Raw genomic sequence first — 17512 nt, forward strand, 5'->3', positions numbered from 1 at the left:
GTGGCTGAATCTGGACGCCAGTTCTGACTTACATACAGATTCAACTTAAGAACCCCAGGCATCCCCAAGCCAGCTGCTGCTGAAACTGATCAGCGGCTGATTCCAGGAAGCCCGGGGCAGGGGCTTCCTGTAGTCAGCCACTGGTCATTTTCAGCAGTTGCTGACTAGGGGACACCTGGGGCAGAGCAGCTGGGGTGCTGCTGGGTTGGTCCAGTGGCACCCAGAGCGGCGCTACGGGACCAACCGGCAGTGCCCCAGCTGCTGTACCACAGGCGTCCGGAGCAAAGCCGCGGAGCACGGGGGCAGCGGGACAGCCCAGACGCGCCGTGGCTATCCTGCTGCTCTCGGGCTCCGCGGCTTTGCTCTGCTCTGCTCCCCGTCCCCCAGGTCTGCAGACCAGGGGGAGGGGGAGCAGAGTAGAGCAGAGCGGCGGAACGCGCGGCCAGCTGACAGCCCAGACGCGTCTGGGCTGTCAGCTGGCCGCGTGCTCCGCTCTGCTTCCCCCCCTCCCCCCCATGGTTTGCAGACCAGGGGAGGGGGAGCAGAGCGGAGCAGAGCAGAGCGGCAGAACGCGCGGCCAGCTGACAGCCCAGACGCATCTGGGCTGTCAGCTGGCCGCGTGCTCCGCTCTGCTCCCCCCCCCCCCCCGCAGATCAGGGGGAGGGGGAGCAGAGCGGAGCACAGCAGAGCGGCGGAACGCGCAGCCAGCTGACAGCCCAGACGTGTCTGGGCTATCAGCTGGCCGCGCGCTCCGCTCTGCTCCCCCTCCCCCTGGTCTGCTCCCCCTCCCCCTGGTCTCCCCGTCTGGGCTGTCAGCTGGCTGCGCGTTCCGCCGCTCTGCTCTGCTCCGCTCTGCTCCCCCTGGTCTGCAGACCAGGGGGAGGGGGAGCAGAGCGGAGCGCGCGGCCAGCTGACAGCCCAGACGCGTCTGGGCTGTCAGCTGGCCGCGTGCTCTGCTCTGCTCCCCCTCCCCCTGGTCTGCAGACCAGGGGGAGGGGGAGCGGAGCAGAGCAGAGCGGCAGAACGCGCGGCCAGCTGATAGCCCAGACACGTCTGGGCTGTCAGCTGGCTGCGCGTTCCGCCGCTCTGCTCTGCTCCGCTCTGCTCCCCCTGGTCTGCAGACCAGGGGGAGGGGGAGCAGAGCGGAGCGCGCGGCCAGCTGACAGCCCAGACGCGTCTGGGCTGTCAGCTGGCCGCGCGTTCCGCCGCCGCTTTGCTTCCTCTCCCTGGTCTGCTCGAGACCAGGGAGAGGAAGTGCCCCGTTCGTAACTGCGGATCCGACATAAGTCGGATCCGCGTAACTCGGGGACTGCCTGTAGTTCGAATTAGTGCTGTAGTGTAGACATACCCTAACTGAACTATTGCAGAATTGCTGACTGTAGTTTATTGGGGTGGAACAAGTTGTGTTCTGTTTACCACAGGTAGTTTTAAACACATTATTTCATAGCTTTCATGTCCTAGATGCATACATTGTTATGGTTCTAATTTTCCAGTGTTATGTTTTATTGCTTGAATGCAAGCAGTAAGGTCAAACTGTTTTTTATATTTGCACAGTGATTGTCTAAGCTTACATTGAGTAGGTAAGTAAAGGGGACAAGGCAGATGGCGATAATTAGGAAGGAGAGGGGTTGGGGTTTATAGGTGTGTGGGGAGGAAAGGCTTGGTATTTTACTTTAGGCTTGTCAGTGTAGTGGAGTAATACATGTTTACTTAAGTGCATTTTAACATCTTACAGTGTAATGGCACACCGGCTCCTACCTCTCCCCCCACACCGCCAGCGCTGCTGTCTCTTATACAGAGGCAGCATTGCGGGGTAGGGGATAGCTTTTAAGCCGGATCCCCATGCATACCAGGAGACTGCATGTAAGTGTGAAAGTAACTGATGAGCCCAGGCTCATCTGTTAACCATGTACATGGTTACACTTTCACATCTCTAGTAGGGGTATGTTTTCTAAACTGTGCTACTGTGTTGCAACTTACCGTAAAATCTTGAGTATAATGCACACTTTTTTCCCGTTTTTTTTCCCCGCTGCAGCACGGCACGGGGGCCGCAACCCCATGAGGCTCCCAGACAAGGCGAGGAGCTGGTGACACTGCCAGGCTGTAGCGCCCTGGCTCGCTGCTTGCCCGGTGCTCCTTCAGGCTGCACCCGGGGTCCCCACAGCAGGCGTGAATTCGGCGCGGCATGCGGGCAGTTGTCCGGGGGGCGGTTTCAAACTCCGCCGCCGGCTCCCCGGGCTGCGTGCGCGTTTCTTGGGCGAGCTTGCAGGTGGGAGTGGCATGTCCCTCTCTCCCACTCTCCTATAGCCCGGGGGCTCCTTCAGGAAGCGGGCAAGGCTGGACTTGGTGCTGGCGGGTTGGCTCCTGGCACAGGCCGTGTTGCCGCCCACACCACCCAGGCAGCTCTCTGGGAGGGTGGGGGGCAGGTTTCAAACTCTGCTACCAGCTCCCCAGGCTGTGCGTGCGTTTCTCTGTAGCTTCAGTTCTGGTTTAAGGATAATCAAATGTTGTGTTCCTGTTTAGTAGAGACCAAGAAATTGTGGACTTCAGAAACAGGTTACTTCCTGTTCCCCTGTTCAATAGGGTGCACATTGTACATAGGAGTTCAGTTTTTTTCATTATGCTAAGATTCTAAACTCGGGCTGTGTCTACATTTGGCATCCCTTTCCAGAAAAGGGATGCTAATGAGACACTTCGGAATTGCAAATCCGCGGGGGATTTAAATATCCCCCATGGCATTTGCATTTACATGGCTGCCGCTTTTTTCCGGCTTGGGGGTTTTGCCGGAGAAAAGCTCCAGTGTAGATGCGATTTTCCGGAAAATAAGCCCTTTTCCGGAAGATCCCTTATTCCTACAGACACAGCCAGAGTGCGCATTATACATAGGTGCACATTACACTCGAGATTTTACGGTATTAGTCCACATATACCATGCTGGTGTGCTTTGACATAGTGCCATTTGAAATAGTACTACATTAAAATGTACTAGGAAAACTTCTGTGTTCCCAGTATGGTTTGCCCATACCAATTAAAGCACAACTCTTAGTCCACTTTATAATTCCCTTTCCCGTGGAGCATATTACTGCACCACATAGACAAGCCCTTAGTTTTCTTTCACACATGCAACTTTCATGTCATCTCTCTTCTCCCTTAAAAAAACAAAAATAAAAACAAATCCCCCCCCCCAAAAAAAAACCCAACACACTCAGTAAGAGCCTCTTTGACCTAGTAGCACAACATATTGACAGCTAAATATTTCAGTTTTTTCTGAGAGCTTAGTTGGCTTCTAGTACTACACTGCATTGAAAGGTGGAGAATGAACTAAGAACTGATTAGCTCTGTTCCTGAAAAACCATCAATCACTGTAAGTAGTGATTCACTGTAAGTAATGCACTAGTGCAGCCACTCAGAGATTCCAACACCGCCCAGCTGATAATAATGCAGAAAAGTCAGGGATGTGGTAGGGAGGGAGGAAGGAAGGAGCATATAGGGTGGCCAGTGTACAAGCAATCTTGTTTAGAAGATTGTGATATGCAACTAAAGTAACTAGAGTGGTTTAGAATGTTAGTTTTATACTATTAAGGATGCCTCATTATTGATGGCTACCCCCCTGTACTTAGCACTCTGTTTCATTGGTTACATCTAAGACATAGGCTATTAGTTTCTTGTCAATGATATAAGGTAAAATGTAAGGATGTGCATTACCAAATTAATACTGCAGGAAGAATTTTCATTATCAACAATTTGATTTCTCGGGACCAACATTCATTTAACATTGAAATAGACATATCCAAAAACACTTTTAGAAAACCTATAGCAACATTGCTGAAAAGAGATTGCTTTTAAGGTTATCTTGAAAGTAGTATGCTGAACCTGCCAGACATGCTGTAATAATTGGAATTGTAATGCAACATTTTAAAAGGACTTTGCTCTTGAATTGGCAAGTTTCAGGTTAATCCAGTTTTACCAAACTAAAGAGGCGCCCAAAGGAAAAAAAAAATCTAGAAATTCAGCCTAAGTACAATGTTAAGATTTTTCTTTTAAAAACCTCTGATTTGTCTTCTCTGGTTTTGTTGCAAGTCACTTGCTGGAAATAGTGATAATTACAGCTGCTGGTTGTTCAGCTAGTAAAATATTCTACAGTAATGTATCCTAAGCAGGGGTGGATATAGGGCAGGGCGAGCGGGGCGGCTGCCCCGGGCCCCGCGTTTCAAGAAGCTCCGCGCATGTGCTGTGTCAAAGGGGGGGCCCTGCAAAATTATGCTGCCCTGGGCCCCGCAAAATCCTCATCTGCCCCTGATCCTGAGACATGTATTGGGCCCCTGTGTGTATAATAAAGCCACTAATACAGTTTTGAAGGGTGGAGTCATTCTCTCATCTCCCCTCAACACCATGGTGCTCACTTGGCCAGATGGCCCACATGGTGCCTCATCATATTTCCTAGGCATTATGAAATAGGCAGCCACTAAATGAAGTGTAAAGTGCTTTCTGGATCTTTATTGTGACAACTAAGAAAACCATGGTTCTGCTCACAACCTTAGCCTGTAAAACAGCTCTTGCATCATTCTATGGAATCCCAAGTAGGCTATTGGCCAGAGAAATGTCAAAGCCAAGTGCAAATGTAAGAACTGTCTCCAATTTCAGCCAGTAGAGTATTGCTATCCCTAAGCAGCAGTGCAATTAGCTCAGGACTTGTTTCCCAACAATCCTGACTAGTCCCCAATTCCTGGAACCCCTCTCTTACATGCCATTCTTTCTTAATAAAAGGAACAGTATCTTCCTCTCAATTAGCAAAGTTGGAGGACTCAACTTTTCTGTGGCTAGCCAAGTCTTTCTTGGTATAACTGGGTGCGGAGTGTGAACATCATATTCACTCAGTGGCAACACCCAATCTACCCCCATGAAGCTACCATCTCTCTGGTGTTTGTTCATCTCTTCTCTTCTGTAAGTTAGCTGGAACTGGTGGCTGTCAATGCCTGTGAGCTAAGGAGGCAAGATTGGGGTGGCAGTTCTTGGGGCTGTCTACATCATTGAGGCAGCCTCTTTGCAGCATTTTAACTAATAAGCCTTCATAGTCAAACCGTTTCTAATGAATGGCTGAGCTATTCTCTGATCTTACAAGCATATCACCCAATAATCAGCTGTTCATAAAGTTCTTGAAATCAAACAGTAGGACTGCAACACATTAAGAACATGTCTCTACCAAGATCAGAATATGTTAGCTACAACCCTGTTCACATGCTAATGGCACTCTGTGTTATAGCCCAGGCTAAGTTCTTTCTTGTGGATGGTTACCAAGTTGCTGTATAGCATTCCATTTTTGGATCCCTTGTGCTTACAGCTGCTTTGACTTCCCTAACTTATCATCCTCGCTATGGGAAGAAAACCTCCTAGTATTGATAAATAACTATCTAACCAAAGGTCTAATTCTGCATATTACTGCCACTTGGGTCTGAACAGCATCCAGATAATGTTGATATGTTTGGCCTCTCAGGCAGACAACCTGCCTCATATGCCTTGTGGGACATTGAGCCCCATAGACTAACTGCCCATGCCACCTCAGACGAGGGCTGAACCCTCCCCATTTCTCCCCAGTGATTATGCACTCTCTCCTCGTTAAGGATGTTAAAGACTAGTCAACTGTCTGATAAGCAAATGCTTATTGGATAGTTGAGGCGACTAGTAGATTTCCCCTCTCTCCTCCCCCACCACTGTTGCCTCTATTAGATAGAGGCAGCAAAGTGGGGAGGAGAAGAGGGAGTTCTTCAAAGTGGCAGTGCCACATGGAGTCTGTACCCAGGTTCTATACAGCACTGCTGCTTTGATCCCTGGTTCAACTGTGCGGCGCTGCCCCTTTGAAATACTGCCTCAGTGTTTCAAAGAGGCAGTGCCATGTGGAGCCTGGGGTCAGGTGGGGACTGATCCCAGGCTCTGCATGGCATTTTGTGGAACCCAGAATCAGCTGACCCCAGGTTTTAGGGAAATGCTGTGCATAACCTGCGGTGTCCCCAGCTGACACCAGGCTTCGTGTGGCATTTCAAAGCAGCAGTGCAGCAGAGCCTGGGGTCAGCGGAGGACTCATGAAGGCACTTCCCGTGCAGGGGGCTCTTGTGCATTTCAAAGCTGGCACATCCACATGCAGCCAGGAGTCAGCGGGACAGTTCCGCATTCCTCCTTTGAAATCTACAAGAGCCTCCGTTGGAAATTCCATTGACTACTCAACTAGTAAATTAACTGGTAATTTACTCGACTAGTAAATTAATCTTACTCCTAATTAGAATCCTTTGAGTTTTGGTCAGTGTCTCTGAGTCCAGTATTCTCCTGTCCCCCTTTCTGCTTGCTCAGCCTTCCCATTCTGGTGTTGGAGTGCCCATCTTTGCTACAAAGCCTCTCTTCATAAAACCTGTTTCTAATACCTTGTGCTCCTTCTGTCCCTCCACTAAGGTTTTTCCATTCTCTGACCTATTGCAAGATGGGTAGTAGAGAATCACTGACAGTCAATGGCTTGACCTAATAGCCTCCATTGTTCTGCAATGGCAAGGCTATTCAGTTCCTGATGATCCTGTTTCAGTTTCTCAGACATTTTCTGTTTTCTGCCAGAAAGGCAAAGAATTAGTCCAAACTGAAGGTTATAAATCAGAAATAGAATTCAGAACATTTAATGGAATGCCTAGGTTTATATACATTTCCCAAACAATCACAACCAGCACTTCCTAAGCATTAGACACTGGGGAGATGAAAGGTTAACTGGTTACCAGTTAACTGGTAAGCTTCACCCTTAATGGGTGATGCTTAGAGGTTCCAGTTGACCCATGGGGACTGGAGCAGCTCCCCATCTACCCCAGGCAGAGGGCTGCTCTAGCCTCACAGGGCCCACCACAGACAGGGGCTGCTCCATTTAACCAATTAAACAGGATTTTACATCCCTATTAGATACCACAATTATTTCTGCTCTGGATATCCCTAGAATAGGCGGAGAGCAATGTAGCCCCTCACCGAAGAGCCAGGTCAGTAAAACTTTGCTATAGAATGGTCTTTGGGGACTCCATAGCTTGTTTTTTTTTAATATAGTTCCAAATTGGTTCTCCGAAACACAATTCTCCATCCAAATCCAAGAAACCATAGAAGATTGCTGTTCTGACAGAAAGCTGTCTCTCCCCACCCACTCATATTTTTAAAGCTTATTAACCACAGTTCATGGTCATGTTTGGTTGTATTAGATTTTCATCAGACCTGTTCTTTTTGTTACAGCATTATTTGATCCATCATGTACATAGAATAAAGCTACATGCATACTTCAAGGTTCTGATAATATCACAAGTTATGGGAGCTTTACTTTTGAGGTTAGTCCACACCCAGCAATTCTGATGAGATCATACTAAGAGATGGAGGCTTTTGGAGAAGTAGCTTACAGCTGCTTTGACTTCCCTAGCTTATGAGCTTTGAAATGGGAAGAAAACATTCTGGTGTCTATAGATAACTATCTAACCAAAGCTCTAATCCTGCAAATTATTACTGCTGGATGTAAATGGGACTCTACTCCGAGTACTGGAAAAGCTTTGTCCAGCATGCATGAGGACTGGGGGTTACAGTTAAGTAAGTGTGCCAGTTAATTGATCTTTTCTGAACACATATTTAATAAAAGAAACAACCATACTTTACACTACAACTCTTAACATTACTATATACAACTTTAAACACTATTATTGTATTCAATACTTTAATTCACTGCTCCTCTACTGCCTCAGGATCATCAATGTCAACAACTTCTGCTTTTGGTGGAGCTGGACCAATGGTGCCATCAGCTGCAGAACCTTTTTGAAGCATCTTGTGGAAGTTTGCCAGCCTTCAAGTCGGTTGCTTTTTCTTGAGGAAATTATAATGTGCAACTGCATGACTTCCTGAGCAGAATTAGAAGTCTGCTGCTTGGCAAACTTCACCGAAGTTTCCAGTCACTTTGCAGCAGTAGCCCAAGAGACTTTATTTTCTTCGCAGTATGGTGGTCTCTCTCCTGATCTCTTTCATCTGCAGTACAGATATTTCTCTAAAAATGGACAACCATTTCGATAATTTCACAGTCTGTCAGAGTTTTTGTAATGTCTAGATCCTGACTGAGGTTTATCCACTCATCAACTTCATTATTCTTCAGTTTAGAGATTGGGTTTGTGCGGTCGCCATTTTGAAGGATATCAGGTATCTCCTGTAGCACTTTCTTTTTGGTCTTATGTTGAAGCCTTGAAATTCTTCTTTGTCAGGCAACCGCTCCATAAATATCTCTTCTGGCCACAATTTTTTCCATCCTTCCTTTAAAGTTGTAAGCTTAACAGCAGATCAGGCACATGCCACATTAAAGACTACATCTGTGATGTCATATTGTGTCTGAAACTCTTTGATTGTTTCCTCATAAAACACCTTCTGTAGATTACTATTAGGTTTTGAATAATTCCCAGTTCCATTGGCTGAATAAGTGAGGTGACATTTGCAGGCAGGCAGACCATGAAAATATTGCCAGACACAAGCTCTACTTCAGAAGAGTGAACTTGGCGGTTATCTAAAACCAGAATAACCTGTGAATGTTCTGGCATTTCAAGTTCTTTCAGGTGGTCTTTCACAACAGGAACAAAGATATGGTGGAACCAATCCAAAAATATGTCCTTGTCCATCCATGCATTAGGCTGTGCCTTGTATTCCACTGGCAGATGAACAATATCCTTGAATGCTCTTGGCTGCTTTTGAATTTAAAAACCACTAGCAACTTATTTTTGTGTGTGCCAGCAGCATTTGCACACACAAGCAGAGTAATGCGGTCCTTGTTCCTCTGGAATCCAGGTGTACCAACCCCACCTGTCCCAGCAAGGGTTGAAGACGGAAGGCAACACCAAAAGAGTCCTGTTTCATCAGCATTGTTGATATTCTTTGGGGTTATGCTAGCTCCCAAATCAGCTTCTGAAACACACAATATTTTTCTGAAGCCTCATGATCAGCAGACGGTTACTCTCCAGAGACATCAAGCTTTCTGATACCATGTCTCATCTTAAAGCATGCCAACCATCAGAAAAAATGAAGGTCTCTGTCATTTCCATCTCTGATGAAAGTTTTTGGCCTTTTCGATCAACACTGGGCCAGAAATTGGAGCTCTTTCAGAATGCTTCAAGGAACACCATTTATAAAGCACATTGTCCTATTGTTCAAATGTTGGTTTGTGCAAAATACGGCACTTCTCAATTGCTTTGTTTGTTTCAGCATTTGACACTGGTTTAATCAAATCTGCCTTCTGTGCCTTAATGTTACTGATGAGCCAACACCAAATTCTTGCATCAATTGGCTTCTGTTCCCTCTTCTTTCAAGATATCTGAAGTCCAATTTCTGGATTTTAGTCAGGACAACACATTTTCTGTCCTTTACCTATTGCTGGTGTACTGCTAGCCATAGTTGCAGAGTGGGTAAGATGATAAAGCTTCCAGTGATGGTAATACTGTACTCGGAAGCAGGACAAAACAGCTTTAGCTGCTGAAAGTTTGCAAACGTGACTTATGTAAGTGCCGGAAAATGATGCCAGATTTCTATCTGAATTTTTCCAGTTGAGCAAATGGAATGGGAATTCTATTGCCATCTATGGTAAATGTGGATTAACAGTTTTCTGTATATTCAAGTTCTAGAAAACAAGCCTTGTATTGTAATGAGCATTTACAGGATCAAGGCCTAAGTTTGTATATCTATATAGAAACTGGCAATTCTTCTAAAAATCAAAGATTTTTAGCTCTAAAGTGTCGATGATGGGCAGTTCTTCATGCTCACCTTAGAAGGAAAGCTCCCATGTCTTATTATTGATACCCTGAAATGTCTATACATCCCTATGTACAGACTTCTTGAGTTGCTTTATGTACCTGGTGAATCATAGCATTTACTCACTTTCTTTGTTTGAATAGGTAATGCCTATATAAGATATAAAAATCATGAAGACTTATTAATTATTTAAAATCTATGAGACTAATTCAGAGGTGTAAAGCACCAGGTATCTTTGTCTGCTTTTCCTACTGGTTATTATATGCCAACTCACTTATTGCCTTACCCCATCTGTCACACTTTTTTAACATAATCTAAACTGAATATTGAATTTAGCCACAGTTTCAGAAGACTGGTTTTAATTATTCCTTAGTTCTTAATATAGGGGAGTAAGGCCAGGAAGGAGGAAGATTGGGTTGTTAGCAAGATAGCTGGAGGGAACTGGAATATATCATTACCTAAGGGAGTGGTATCCTCTATCTTCATCTACTTTAATTCCCTTACCAGCCACATCAAATGACAGTGCTGTAGGGCTTAAAAAAATTGGGGCAAAGTTGGGCAGCGGGTTGTTGATAATGACAACCTGTCAAGATAGCTGAGTGGCAGGCACCTAGAGAGACAAGTTTGCAGTATGGCTAGCTCTGGTGAAGCTGTATCTGATAGATTTTTATCTGTTTTCTTTATCATATGACAGAATTCCAAGAGTGATTTGGCACTAGACTGAGCTGGCTGGCTGGCTACAGTGAGCTTGGCAGGAAAACTTACTCATCCACTTTTTGCTAAAACTTGAAGTTTTTGAAATCTCAGTTTGTCTGATTGTAATTGCATAGAGCACAAAACTTTGTGGCTCTCGTTTTACTGGCAGAGAAATAAACCACAGTGAAGTTTCTTTTACCTGTAGAACTAGCACTAAAAGCTCATCAGGAAGAGTAGGAGGATAGTGGAACTGTGATATCTATCAAAACCAGCAGGCTCACTCCTTAAAAGCCATCTTCCTAGGTGGCTAGGACTTGGGAGTTCCTGCTGGTTACAAACAGGAGGGGATGTGGCTGAGAGAATACTACTTTACCTGGCCAGGGGGTTGCTGGCTTCCAGAGCAGAATTCAGGCTGAGAATGAGGTGGCCAGTGCAGCTTCCTTCTAGCTAGCTGTCTGAATGCAATCCCAATTGTACCGCCATCTGCAACATTGTGGGGTTCTCCATGTTAGACAGCCTTGGGTGCTTCAAATGGGAAGTAGCTCAGCCTGTAAATGCCTTGGTGTGGTGAGGGCTAATTACTGTAGGTGATGGAATTCATAAAACTATTTAAATATGAGAGGGGTAGCCATGTTAGTCTGAATCTGCAAGAATGAGAAGTCCTGTGGCACCTTATAGACTAAAAGATTTATTGGAGCATAAGCTTTCGTGGGCAAAGACCCACTTCGTCAGATGCATGGAAATGTCTGGAATTTCCTCTACATGCATCTGACGAAGTGGGTCTTTGCCCACGAAAGCTTATGCTCCAATAAATCTGTTAGTGTATAAGGTGCCACAGGACTTCTCGTTGTTATGAAAGTATTTAGGCACCTAATTCTAGTGAAATCAGTAGGCTGTAGGCACCTAAATACCTTTGACTCCCACCCTGCAGGTCTGGGACCATAGCAGGCACTGCTGGCTTTATATTTGTCATTGTGAACCCAAATCTACAAGATAGCATTCAGCTCCTCACAGGATCAGCACCACAACTGAGGTAACTGAAAATAAAATTGCTGAGAAACAAGGATCAGATATTCAAAAGTATTTAGAGGCCTAACAACCCATTAATTTCTGGGCCTAAGACTGAAGAGAATCATTAGCAGCTACCTCAAGCTCTCTAATGCAATCCCTCATTCATACAGCATCATTGCCTCTTCCCTCGACAAACGCAGGTGAACAAAAACCCCATTTCTCTTCACTTAACTCCTGCCAAAACTGTTCTCCACTCCCCCATTCTGCAGCGTGCATGGGGAGCCTATGTCACAAACTTAGCACCATCTGCAGGCCCTTCTTTGTCAAACATAACTGCTACTTCCTTTCCATGATGCATGGGATTAGGAAATGAGAGGTATTCCCCTTGGTTCCAAAGCTAGGGATGTGACAAATGTTTCCTGCAAGGTGCACCTCCCTGTCCTACTGGTTCTATAGGAGGGGAGATTTCTCAGCACCTTGTAGGAAATGCTCAATACCTCCTTATGCTAGAAGGCATCACTGAACATTTCTTTGCAGTTAGAGTAGGGGTGGGCAAAAGGGCCTCTGCGGGCAGGATCCAGCTTGCCAAGCGGGTTGATCCAGCATCCTGTGGAAACCCTGCTGCTTCTCTACCTCCAGGCCAATTAGGGCCTGGGGGCGGGGGAGCACACAAAGCTTCCTCCCCCCCTGTGAGCAGCACGCAGCCCTTTGAAACGTGTACTGCTCAAAGGACGGGAGGAGACATCACACGCTCCCCCATCCCCAAGTTCTGATTGGCCTGGGGGTGGAGGAGCGTGCGAAGTTTCCTCCACCCTCCCCCCGTCCTGTGAGGAGCACACAGCACTTCAAAGTGCCGTACTCTCGTGCAGGGCGGGAGCAGCATGAGGGAAGCATCGCACAGCTCCCTCGCCCCCAGGCCAATCAGGAGTTGGGGGCGGGGAGCACGTGATGTCTCCTCCTGCCCTGAGAACAGCACGTGGCACTTTGAAGTGCTGCATGCTCCTTGCAAAGTAGGGGTAGGGGGGGAGGGGAGTGTGTGAAGCCTCTTCCTGCCCTGCCAGGGGCATGGGCACCTAGTGGGCAGGGGAGGCAAAAGGGCTCCCCCAGACCAATTATGGTCTGGGGGTGGGAAAGCCCAGAAGCATTCTGGCCCCACCCCTTCCAGGGCAGCCTGAGGTCACTTAAAAAATGTTTGAAGTGGCCCGCAGCCAAAAATTATTGCCCACCCATGAGTTAGAGGAAGCTGGCAGTAAACTGTAATGAGGATGGTGCCCAAAAGACCTCTGTGAAGAATGGAGCCCCATCATGGCAAGTTCTATACAAAATTGTGACAATGCCTGTGTCCAAGAGCTTTGGGTCTTAAAAGAAAGAAGTCAGATGGAGGGGTGAGGGAAAGCACATAAAGAAAGAGATCCTGCTGATAGGCACATCTTGTAAGCTTGCTTTTTATATTCTCTCTCAGCTATCCCTTCACCAATCCATCATTTATTTTGTGTTAAGTCTTATGCCTAGCCAAATATCTGTTTGCTAATTAAACCGGTTGCCCAGTTATTACATCTGCCAGTGCCAGTTCAGTTTTCAAATGATTATGATTTATTATTTTAGATTAATACAGAATTACCTCTGTGCCAGAATAGCATTTTAATCAAAACCCACATAACATCCAATGAGTTGGCAAATCCAATTTTTTGTTTCGGGGTTCTCCATACATTCTCCTACCAGTACAGATGACATCACAGATGAAGTCCCTTGGTGCCATGCTCATAGCATCGAAGGGGGAGACTTACTTGTGAAAATTTCATTCTCTCACTGCCTGTTGCTGCTGCTGTGGCAGGAACAGAAAAACTGCTCAAGTTCTGAAGTGGCAGGGACCATATAAATATGTATAGAATGTCTGTCTGGCTTCACCCACAATGGCCCCTCAAAGGGGAGGGTTTGGGCCATCAAAGCCAAGTCTGGTGCCATGGGAAGGAGGGGAAAACATAGCATGGCCCCTGTGGTCCCCCTTACAGGAAGTGGGAGAGTTTTGTCACTAATTAATTCCTTAGATTTTTGTCTTGGTTTTCAAATTGCTCACAAACAGATTGTGAAAAGCTTGCATGTATACTGTGTTTGAGGTTATCTGTGGATTTCTTCAGCAATTAGTTCTTAACCAGCAGACTGGTTGCAAATAGTTAGCTGTAAACATTGACACACTGCTGGTTAACTACATAAGTAATGTAGTATTGTTTGTATTTCCTGATTGGATGATCTATAAAAGTGACTGACAATAGGAGGTCCAAAGTTCACAGCAGAAAGGGGATGTGTGGAAAGGGAGATGGTTCACATCCATTTTAGATTTCTAATAGTCCTTTTCCTGGGTTTGGTTCAGTGTATAGTTAATTTTAGTTAAAAAAAAAAAAAAAAAAAAAAGGTTTAGATATTGAAGCAGCCTATTTCCAAATGCCAAGAAGGGGCCCCAGTCCTGCATTTGGATTCACATAGGATGAGTTCGTTGCAAGGATTGGAGCAAAATTACATCCGACTCAAAAGAACATATCAATCCTCCTATCTTTCCGTGTGGGCCATCCAGGGAAACTTTTCTTCCTAGTCTCTTACCACCTCCGGCAACAAGACCACTATTGAAATAACAGGATCCACCTGATCTCTTTGGTTGGAAAGAGGGTGGCTGAGTGGAAAGAGCACAGCTGTTTTCCATTATCTCATAATTAGAGTAGTGGAAAGGAAGCATCTGTGCCTTGTTAATGCTATCTAGTGGCCTCTCTTTTTTTCGTTTGATGTTTTGACTTGAGAAATGGGAGCAAGATGCTTCTGGCCCACAAGGGACTCTCCTCACACATCCCAAGAGGTTCATGCATCCTTTTATTAAACACAATTCAAACTATGAAGAGTACAATCCAATGTACAATTCAGAAATTGCTGTGGGTGAATGCTCATCATTCCTATTTTGTTTTTACTGAGCGTGCAGATATTTTCACAAAGGGTCACAAACATAGTCAAATCAAAATTTGCTTTCAAATTCAAAGAAATATTTGTGCAAATGCCTCCTCTTTCACATGCACACTCCTTGCTTACTTTTAGTATCTGGTTGTAGGGCTTTTTTGGCTTTGTAAAATGTAAAACCAAGTAAATAAGGGTCCACATCATCCAGCCAAAGGCTTAACCAAGAAAACATATGGTTGTGTTTAATTTTTTTAGAGTGGGAGACTGTCCAGTATGAAACTCTTCAGTTCCTCCTTCATTCTGGGGTGAAGAAAAGCCTTTAAACTGTGCAAATCATAGTGTGTCCACAATAACTAGAGACAAATTAAAATATATTATCAGCTTCTAAATATAGAAAACATAATTGTACCAGAACTAATCCTTTGCACAAACCAGTCTTTACAAGCTTGCATTAGAAAGGAGATGTTGAGGAACAGCTGGGTGGCTAATTCAACAAAAAACATGCAGCTTACCTTCATAAAAAGCTTTTTCAAACTTTATTTGCTACTTGTTTTGCACTGGATGTGTGTGCAGCATTGTAGGGAGGAAGATCTGTGCCAGATTCATAACATACTGTTTTAAGGCATAGAGATGCCAATCTGTTTCTGAAAGAACTCATTTCTACTTACGTAGGGTAAAGGCCCACAATCCCATCTAGTACTTTAGCTCCCATTGCATACTTTGAGGAAACAGGTGGCATGTAAGTGATACCTTGCACTGGTTCTCTACACTGGGATGTATTTCTACCCTCGTGCTCAACTGCGCACCCAGTGCAGTAAAAGAGTGTGTTGCTCTGGACTCCAATGGGAGCAGTGGGCACAGCACATACAGGGCTTTCAGGGAGGTCCTAGAAACAGTAACTGACCTTTCAAAAATTAAGAGTCAATAGAAATGATAGTCTGCATGCTCAGAATCCCCACAGAACATATGTTAACTTATTTTGTCCAGACCCAGCAAAATAAATATTCTGCACCTAATTCTCTGTACACAGAGGCTCTCTGGCCCTCTCTAACCAGGAGTTTTTATTTTGCTGGAAACAAAAGACCTCATTGAAGCTTGGAAATAGCTTTCATTTTCTGATCACTAGTTAATATATTATTTTACTTCATCCCTCTACAACCATTCTCACCCACTTTCCATTCCTCTGGTGGTCATCTTTGTGTAGCAAAAGTACAGGAATTTGAGTACAACTCCTTTGAGTTCATTGTCTGCACTAGCAGATAGCACTCAGGATGGAATGCTACATATTAGCAACCTGTAATAAATAAAGGGGTAACATGCACTCACCATGACCGGGTCATCAGGAGTGCTGAGCAAAAGTATCTCCTTGTGGTCTGCAGACACAGTTATTACAGGCTCCTTTCCTGGGTTCCTTTCAACTTCCAGCAGGAGTAGAAAAGCCTGGCTTTTCTCACAGGAGTGGGTTAGCTATTTTTACACACCCTTGTGTTTTTTAAATGCTAGAACAGATTGAGTACAAGGCTGGTGTCCAAAACCATTGATCTACCCTTGTGCGTTAACAGATGAAATGGGATGTTCAGGACTGAAAAAAATCTCTTTGACCTTGTGTGAGCCTTGATACAATGGCTCCAGTAGTTCTCTCACAGGTGAGTCCCCCCAATAACACTAACAGTGTCTGTTGGTGGGTTTGGATGGGAGGTCAGTTCACTCAATAGCAGTTGGCCCAAGCCTTGGACATCAGTCACTCAGGACCACGTTCTGCCCTTGGATGTGCAACGTGGCATGAAAACACAGTGACTACAACGGGAGCCTTGCCTGCAGAGTTGAGAGCAGAATTTGGCTGGAAGGAATCCTGAGGCAGAGACTTTCCTTTATTCTTTGTCAGCTCAGAAAGCATTTCAGACTCCTTGCAGCCTGTTTGTATCCAACAATAACAACACTTCTGTGGCCTTTAAAAAATACTAAAATCTTCCCCAAACACCCAACTGAATAAACAACAAGCTGCACAGCGTTGACCATGTCAATGTATTTTTCCCTTTTGACACCAAGTCTTCATTTTATGAAGCTGCATTTCCTATTGCGTAGAGGAAAAGAATGTCTTTGACCATTGGAGTGTAATTTGTTTTAACAGACAAAAGTAGATTCCAGTCAACCTAGGGCCATGTTCTGATTCCTTATTTGTGTAGAGTACTTTGTGACTAATCCCACTGGAATAAGTGGCCCTACTTGTGGAGTAAAATACTGGTCAATACTGAAATCTGAACCTCAGTGACAAGAATTCCTTTTGAGCTCTAACAAATACAGTGTATTTTCTAGGATAATGCCAGAGAAAAACAAAATGAACCCTTATTTTATACCTTACATTTAAATGAGTAGCAGACCAGCAATTCTTATGTTCATCTACTCAAGACTTACTTTTACTTTTACACAGTGCTAAAATATATTTAACAAAACTAGGGCTATGTCTACATTGCGCATTCTTGTGCATGAAGATAAGCAAATGAGCAGTGGCGATGAATATCACCACACCTCATTTGCATACCTAATGAGCTGCCATTTTGCACAAGAAGGTGCAGTCTACACTGCTCCTTCTTGTGCAAAAACCCTATTGTGCAAGAGCTGTTCTGCCTGAAAATAAGCAAGAATGCACAATGTAGATGTAGCCCTAGGATGTAAATGCTTGAGTGGTTTTTAGATTGGGTTAAAGATAATGAAAATGTTCCTATATACTGTGCTATGGAGAGATTCTACACTTCTCATGGAGAGACCTATATGGAGCTTTATAGACATGATCTTATTTTGGGGTGGAAGTTTCATAGAACATATCAGCTATTCAGTTGTTTTGGGTAGTGATGCTGAAGGGAGGAGTATTGATGAAATTATTTAACTATAACAAGTATATTATGTGGCTCCACAAAGTTGCCGTCAACATTTGAATCAGGAAGAACTGAGGGAGAGCCAACAGGGACCAGAGAGTAAAGTCAATAGGCATGGTAAGAAAGAAGTCACAATTTAAGCTGTACATAGAAAAATAAACCTTTTCAGGACTTCTTGCCTGGCCTCCTACATCTCTGCA

The 17512-nt window shown here is 45.0% G+C and overlaps 1 long non-coding RNA gene across 3 annotated transcripts in view; it reads left to right on the forward strand.

Moving 5' to 3' along the window:
• The window catches only part of LOC102453032 (uncharacterized), a 66833-nt gene that overhangs the window by 40426 nt on the left and 8895 nt on the right, over window positions 1-17512 (forward strand). The gene's annotated exons all lie outside the window — the stretch shown is intronic.

Source organism: Pelodiscus sinensis, chromosome 6, assembly GCF_052426305.1.
Source record: "Pelodiscus sinensis isolate ZL-2025 chromosome 6, ASM5242630v1, whole genome shotgun sequence".
NCBI classification, from domain to species: Eukaryota; Metazoa; Chordata; order Testudines; family Trionychidae; genus Pelodiscus; species Pelodiscus sinensis.